This window comes from Cryptomeria japonica, chromosome 6, assembly GCF_030272615.1.
Source record: "Cryptomeria japonica chromosome 6, Sugi_1.0, whole genome shotgun sequence".
In the NCBI taxonomy this organism is placed as follows: Eukaryota; Viridiplantae; Streptophyta; class Pinopsida; order Cupressales; family Cupressaceae; genus Cryptomeria; species Cryptomeria japonica.
Window position 1 is genome coordinate 145,771,898 of NC_081410.1, and position 8,537 is coordinate 145,780,434.

Consider the following 8,537-nt stretch of genomic DNA (forward strand, 5'->3'; position numbering starts at 1 on the left):
GGACTTAATTTTCAAACATTTTCTTTTTTTTAGTTGGAGGGCTTGATATCAAACTCATATAATCGATTAGCTAATTATGAGAGAGTGGGCTTTAGGTTGAAACCTCCTTGGTTAAAAGTTAAGGAATAAAGGGTATCGACCCAAACTGTTTTTTTTCTCTTTGATCAAGGCCTAAGGATTAAGGAGTATCCATTTTATCAAATTTACCCAAGGCATGGCCTTGGCTTCATCCCTTTTGGTGTTGGGGTTTTGCACTCAACAACGCTTGAACCTTGCTGAGCTCATTTAGAACCATTCAACTTCACTAATAGACCAAGAGCCAGACAAACATTTTAATTTAAAATTTAACTTGGGTCTATATTTCCTTTTCAATTAGTTGTTATGAGCAACTAATGTGTGAATTATTTCAAATTACATACTAAACTGTATAAAAAGGTGTAGACATCTTGAAATGACTTTGTATTTGCATCATGTCATCCTAGCATTTTTCTTCTAGCCTTTATTACTTAAATGATATTTAATTATTTAATTAAGTTAATATTTTCTCTATTAATTAAATAATTTTATTGTTTAATTAATTCATTATCCTTTTCTTTCTATTATTAGTGAAATATTTTTTTAATTATTTAATTAATTTATCATTTTTCTTCTAATATTAATCAAATAATTTTGAAATTATTTAATTAGATGACACTTCCTCTCGAAATTATATTTATTTAATTTTTCCACCTATTTTATCTTGTGCATCTGCTTCATCTTTTGGTCCTCTATAATTAAATAATTTTCAAAATTATTTAGTTAACTAACGCTTCCTCTCAAAATAAAATAAATTAAAATATTTATTTAATTTATCCATCTCAAATAAATAAAATTTATATTTTATTTATTTTATTAAACTATGCACTTACTTCATCTTTTGGTCCTCTATAATTAAATATTTTTTAAAATTATTTAATTAGTTAATTTTGTTAATTTATCTATGAAGTTGCTTCATCTTTTTGTCCACTATAATAAATTATATAAAATTATTTAATTAGCTAACACTTCCCTCACAAATTTAAATAAATTCAAATATTTAATTAATTTTTCCACCTCAAATAAATAAATTTTATTTTATTTATTCCCTCTATGCATTTTACACCTCATCAATCCATGTGCATTATGAGTCTCACCTTCTCTTAATTTTTCTCAACCATTGATCTTTCTAATTATTCCAAGTACCATTGAACTCTTTACACACTTGGGGGCCTAGCTTGATTGGTGAGAGCTTCCAATGGTGAAGCACAAGGTCGCGAGGTCTAGTCTCCCCCCAACCCACATGGTACCAGAGGACACTACAGTTTACATGCTTGAAACGGCTTTTAGTACAACTTATTGTTTTTATGTTTTTATTAAATTTGTTGACCAAAGTAAAATATATATTAAGACTTTATTATTATTTTTTATATCATCATGTCATTATATTATTATTTTTTTGTTTTATATTCGTTCTTATCCCTATCCTTGATAATTAAAAAATAAAAATAAAAAGATTTTATGAAGGGGCACTTTCAATCTTCTACAATTAATAATATTTGATTGAGATAATTACAAAGTTAATTGATTACCTGATGGAAATAGACATAATCGATTGATGAATGATTGAATGTTTTTAATAACGTCCATGAGGCCAAATAGCCTATGGGACCCACGTGTAGCTAGGAAAGTAAAGCATGCAAATTCCAAAACATTATGCTTATTGGACCTCATTTTCATTATGCGTCTTGGATCTTCTACTATGTATCTTGATCAGATAATCTACAACTCTTGTTATCCTTTCTTCTTTTTAGAAGAGGTTACTCAAGGTGTTTACCTTTAGCATCTCAATATAGTTGATCCTAATATCCCTGTAAGTTGCACATTCCATGATGTAATGTCATTTTGTCTCTACCACTCCTTGCATGCGATATCTACATCTTATATCTACCTACTCCTCTTTAGGTATCATCCATCTTTTGTTTCACATCTAAGTTGATGTGAGTTGGTTCGTATCCAAGCAATTAACATTTTTGCTTTCCATTTTATTTCTCACTTATGTAGTTCCTTTGTGTATGATCATGCGTGGGATTGAAATGTTTGATGTTATATTCCTTTTTTCTCCCAAGTTGTCATGTCCACATGCTTTCTTTGAATTTCTCTTGTACATGCTTTTTTTATTTCTCTATTGTTATTTGGGTAGTCTCTTAAGCTAATATCCCACTTATTCATCCATTTAATGTTTTAATTCATCCATGTGCTCTACCTTCCATCTTGTATCTCTTTTGTTGTTATTTGAGAGACCTTCATTCATTCATTTCTTCCTAGCTAACATTATTGTCAAGAGCACATCTAGCACTTTTGAGTTCCTACACTATAGTAAAGTTATCAAGCATCCATTATCACTATCAAGAGCTAGCATCCATTATCAAGTATCAAGATTTCATAGTAACATAAAGATATTAAAATTATGTAACAAAATCTAAGAGCAAATTTGCATCAAGCATTTCATGTAAGAAAGTCTAGAGTAATAATGGAGTCTTCTAAGGTCTTTGTAATGGTGTTGTCTTTTACCAGTTGTTTTTATGCATAGATCTTGGACTTCAGTTGTGTTTCTGTGGATTGTGAGTTTGGATCTTGTATTGCATTGTTTCCATTATTTTGATTCACATTTTCACATCATTCAAAAAAAGCGTACCCTCTTATATTTCAATTTATTGAGATATGTTAGGTTATCATTTAAGAACATTTGCACGAGTTCATCATAGCATAATAGAGAATCTTAATTATATTGTTAGCTTGCATCATTATCCTAGGCGTACTAGTATTTTGCATGCTTGTCTATCTTTGGTCTTTATTTATCATTATTAAATCAACTCATCTATCTATTTGGTCAAAGAAAAAATAATTCTTGGTATGAAAGCTCCTCAATGATATTCTACTGTAATAATCACAATTTTATAACCTTCACTTTCACAAAAATATTACCCATAATATGAAACTCAATGTGAAATCATGTTTTATAAAAAAAAAAAGCGTTGTATGGGATGTTGGCAAGAGAATGGTGAGTTACCCAGATGCAAACCAAGGAAATGAATGGTATGAGCATACAATAGTCAAGCCTTAGTGAAATGATGAAAGCACAAATAAAGACAAAAAATGTATTCAACGGGGTTGGAGGGAATTCACACATGATAATAGTAAAACTGATTAACATTTGAAAACCCTAGATTGAATAAAGGTTGAAGCACTATTCATAACATTACAACCAAGGATATCTCCATTTCATTCTCAATAGATAAATAGAAAAGGATTCAAAGCTTCACAAAAGTGGCTAAAGATCCTCCCAATGGGCAAACTAATTACAAAAAAAATGACAAACTAAAAGGCTAACCTTTTCCTCAATAGACGTTTCTCTCCAATTACGTCCCCTGTAAAATAAAATTATTATTTCATCACCCCCAAATGAAATTATGTAAACATTGGATGCACTTGAAGTTAATTCATTAATTAGCAAAATCAAGAGTACTTCTAGTCAACTAGAGAAACATTGAAAATAGGGTGTCTCCTCCTAGGATTCATTAGTACATCTTAAGTTACTACTCGAGGGCTTCTTCCTTTTTGAATGTTCAAGGATGTTAAATATATAGAGATAACCTTGGTTAATGTGCCTTGGTTATGGATTTTACCAACCTCTTCACCAAAAGGTGGTCTCTAGATTTTGATCCCATCATTTTTTGTATCTTTAAGCTCTTGACTTTGATCCTTTTATACAACTTACTAGAAGAATAATGGAATCACTCTATACATGCATCCTCAAATATCCCACAACATCTTGCTTAACTCAAGTTTGTTAGTTTGGCAATAATATATTGAAGATGAAATCCATCCTCCTTTCCATAGATCTTATGAGTCAAATGGTCACTTTTAGGAAAATTTCAAATTAAATATCTCATAAAGTAATATCGGGGCATATTCTCCTAACACCGCTAAGAAGTAGCGAGCTCTAGCATTAGATCTCACTCACAATTGCCCAGATAGATTAAAAAAAAAATCAACATGCCTACTATTGAAATCCATATTGGGAACTAGATCTCTTACTACTCCAACATAACTTGCTTTCCCACCCATCTTGATGCAATTATGACCAAGGGGTCTTACCAAAGCACCCAATCTGTAGCACACACACTCAACCTGCATTAGAAGAGAAATAGCTCATTCACGTAACAAATTTTTTTAAAAATCATTATTTACTTTGGTATATTATATCTGTTAAAGATTATAGAATTTAGCATTATCTTTACAACCTTTCTCCCTCAATCTCTCTATCAATCCTTTCTCTTTCACCTCTATTGCTTCTCTGGAAATATTCAACATTTTCCTTACAACACATTCTTGGGGAGACTCTCTGAGTCATCTCTTCTCAGACTTATAGCAAGCTATCTTCAAATGAGTTGGCATTCCACATTTATAATGTACAACAATAGTTGCTCGTATTATGATAGTCTTAAGACATGTAACACTCAAGCATTGACACCTTTGATCTACTTTACAAACCATATAATTGTATTCAAGTTTTTTTATCACTTTGTGGCACTAGTTATCACCTTGTTAAGGTTTTATGTACAACCATGAACTATAGTTGCCCACTTGACATCAATATCTTATCTTATCAAGCTTTTAATCCTTATTGGGACTCAACCTTTATTTTTATTTTCACTCTTGTTAGGCACCAAGGTTGATGGTGTCTCCGTACACCCTAGCTGGGCTTTGTTTTTTCCTTAAACTATTGGCTTTCCCACTTTGTCAAGGTTTCAAGCTTTGCTTGGAAATAACATGTTTGACCCTTTGCCCTACATCAAATTTTCAAGCGTTGCTTGTCAAGTCATCTTCAATCCTTGTTCTTATCGAGGATAAGCACCTTGCCAAAAACTCTATGTATACCCATGCTTGTTAGGGTGTTGGGGTTCATAAGGAACCCACATCTTTTCCTTTGTCGACCCTTAAAGTGGTGCTTAAAACTAACACCTCACACCCTTCATCACTTCATTAATTTTTTGATCTCCGATATGCATCGATGCTCCAAATCTCTATCAAGGGTTTTAGTGAGATCAAGAATTGTTGAGGGTTCTTGGTGTTCTTGAAACCATTTCCACCTCTGACCTAAACACTTAAAACCATATACAACACCTTTTAACTCTTCAAACTTTAAGTCTTTGTCAATGATTTGAAAAGAACTTGGAACTTATCAGTGCTTGGAGAGTTGTCAAGAACTATGGAATGAACATGAACTTGTCAAGGGTTCTTAGGGTTTTGGGAACCCCCATAACCTTTGAGTAGTTCCTAAGTAGGTTGAAACCACAATTTGGAATAAATTGGGCAAATCAACTCCTTTGTTGTCAAATTAAAAAGTAGGGACCCATTAGACTCCTCTATAGGATGATGCTCTCAAATAGCAAAAATTTCATCCTAAAATTTCTCTTGAAGCAATCACAAAAGCTAACATGAAAAGAGACAAACCTAAGATATAAATACAGTTGATGTTGGATCATCTATGAGCCTAGATGCTTCTTCAACACATCCTCAACTATATGCCAATAAGGAATAAGGTGTTGTTAGGTTTGATCCAAAAGGATACAAAGACAAGTTGGTCGCCATCATAACAAGAAATTGAGAAAATCAAGGTTAATTATGGCATGACAATAAGTAGAGGGAGAAGTATAGAAGAGGAGGTCACCCTAGAAGAAATAAAACTTGGATCCTAATCCACTCTCAATTTTGACAAATAAAATTCAAAAGAGGGGTAATTTCCCCTCACAAATGCATTGAAAATCCTTTCATGGAATGTTTGTGTAAGGAAGTTAAGGTCACGAAACAACTTCCTACACTAATATTGAAAAGTGAGTAATACAAAAAAAAATTCAGATCTTTACAATAGTTCAATGGAAATTAAAAAAAAACAATAGAATAGCATTCATACCATAACACGGTGATTTAGTGGGGAAAACCCTTTCGAGAGGTAAACACTAGACTCCAAAAGTCGCCCAATATATTATTGATAAATCAATAATATATTACAATATACTTGCAGAGCAAGTTTCTCATAAGAGTATCATCAACCAGAGAATTGGAGGTAAATCAATAGCTAAAATATTCTTACACACAACCCCCATCTTACGCACCTCGTATATAGGAAATACGATACATGAGACCATCAAACAATATTACAAAATCATGGGCTAAAACCACCCAATAAAGTGGCACCAATATTATCTCCAATACAAGACATCCTATGATGTGTCAAAACACACATCAACACATGTACCTCCATTTTACAACTCATTCATGTGTTCAACATGTTTTTACATTTCCCATTTTGGGAGACCCAACATCTAGAGGTCATAACTTTTGAACCAGGTGTCCAATTAACAAACCATTTGAAGTTTTGGAAAGATCGTGAAGCACTCTATCAAGATGAAATATACTACATATCTTAAAATCACTTTTGGGATCAACTAGTGCCTCTAAGGTCTTTAAAATCAACTTTGAAGCTTTCGTACGACACCATTAAAAATGAAAAAAATTAATATCTTTAAAACCAAACATGGTCTTGCCACAAAAACTTAACAACATTCTAATTTAGCCAATCTGAATAATTGGGAAGAATTTTCAGTCCAATCCACGATCAAATAAAAATTTACTAAAAATAGTAACCTTATGTATATGCAAGGTTGAGTTACCATTTTCCTAACAATTAGGGGCTTCAACACCCTTGATAAGAGTTGTTTAGTCAAATGTTAACTTGACCTTCCTAGGCCTATTTTCATTCTTCTCCAAGAGCCCAAATTGAATTTGGAAGAGGTTGGCAAGCTCATAGAAATTTGTTTCAAATGGAAGGAAATGTTTTTTCAAAGGTTTTGATGCCTCCTCTTGGGTATTAGGATAGGTGACATGAATATTGCATTCTTATATCATTCATGTGTCTCAGCATTCCTTAGAAAGCATTCTAGGGAACATGAGAAGAAAAATATTTAATATTTGTATCTCATAACAAATTGTAATTGCATCTTAGAGAGTTGAAAATTTCTCAGTGATGGTTACAAGTCCGAATGGGATGAGATACCTTGATGTAGGAGCATCTCGGGTGATTAAATGATCAACGCAAAAAAAAATGTCTTTAATTTTGGTTTGGTTTACAGTTTTGGTTGGCATCTCCCTATTCAGCCAGTTGTGATTGATGATATGATGAATCAATAATGATATGGTCAACTACTGAGAGGGGTGGGGTGAATCGGTAGATAGAAGACAAACTAAAATTTCACCAAACTCAAACCCAAGTCATAAATCAATCACTGAACTAACCAGTTTAAATACTAAACTATAAACTGCAACTGCACTGTCAAGTTTATCGGTTGACTAGAATACCAATATAACAGTGTAACAGATCTTAAACTCATATACTATTTAACCAAAACATCAAAGCACTTTACTAACATTAGTAACAGCACATTTCATATCACTTCTGGTCATCTAAACACATCTAAGTGGCTTTACCATTTAAACAGATTAACCATATCAATACATAACCACAAAATCATTCACCAGTTAACACAATGATTTTTGAAGTGGAAACCCAAATGGGAAAAAACCATGGTGGGGATGAATACCTACAAGTATTCTGAACTCTTCTGAAGTTCACCTTGTTAGGAGCCGAGCCTTGTTAGAAGCTTTACAAAAATGTCATGTTAGGAACAAATCTAGTTAAGGGATTGACTACAATACCCTATTAAAGGCAATACCCTGTTAGGAGTAACCTTGATAGAGGATTTCAAATCCAAGCTAATGGATCACCTAGTTAGAGGATTTAGAAAACACCAAGCCTGTTAAAGCTTACCCAGTTAAGGGATTTAACTATTGTAATTGTTAGAGAACAACAAGGTATTTGCTGATCTGGTAATAGCACTACTTTGCTTGATCTGATCCTTTTCATGCTCCTATATGCCTTCACACGTTCTACAGATACTCCTTTTGGTTTGGCACTCAATCACACTGACACACTTAACCAAAATTGCCAACACTATTACAAAACAACTCATCGACCTTATAAGCAAAATAATAGGTCGGTAACACAACACAAAACCTAAGATTTCATAGAGATTACAAATAAATCAGTTCAAATATGACCATTAGATTACATAGTAATCATCTGCACATTATCCTAGACAACCTCGATCGCTCCTAGATCACCGCACATTGGATCTTGTAACTCATCACGCAGTTTCCACTTCATGAAATGTACTTGCTCATTCCCAAGATAGAATAGTTATCTCTACGCTCCAAAACCACTTTGAAACTCATCACGTGCATCATGCATACGTGGAATAATCATCTTCGATCACCATTTGATCATAGATCAACACAACCGATTCACCAAGCTCCATCGGTTAGGGTTCGGTATATCAACAAGTTAAGGTTACCAGTTGATCTCTCTGCTTCAATAGTAATACTAGTTTCCTTCACTG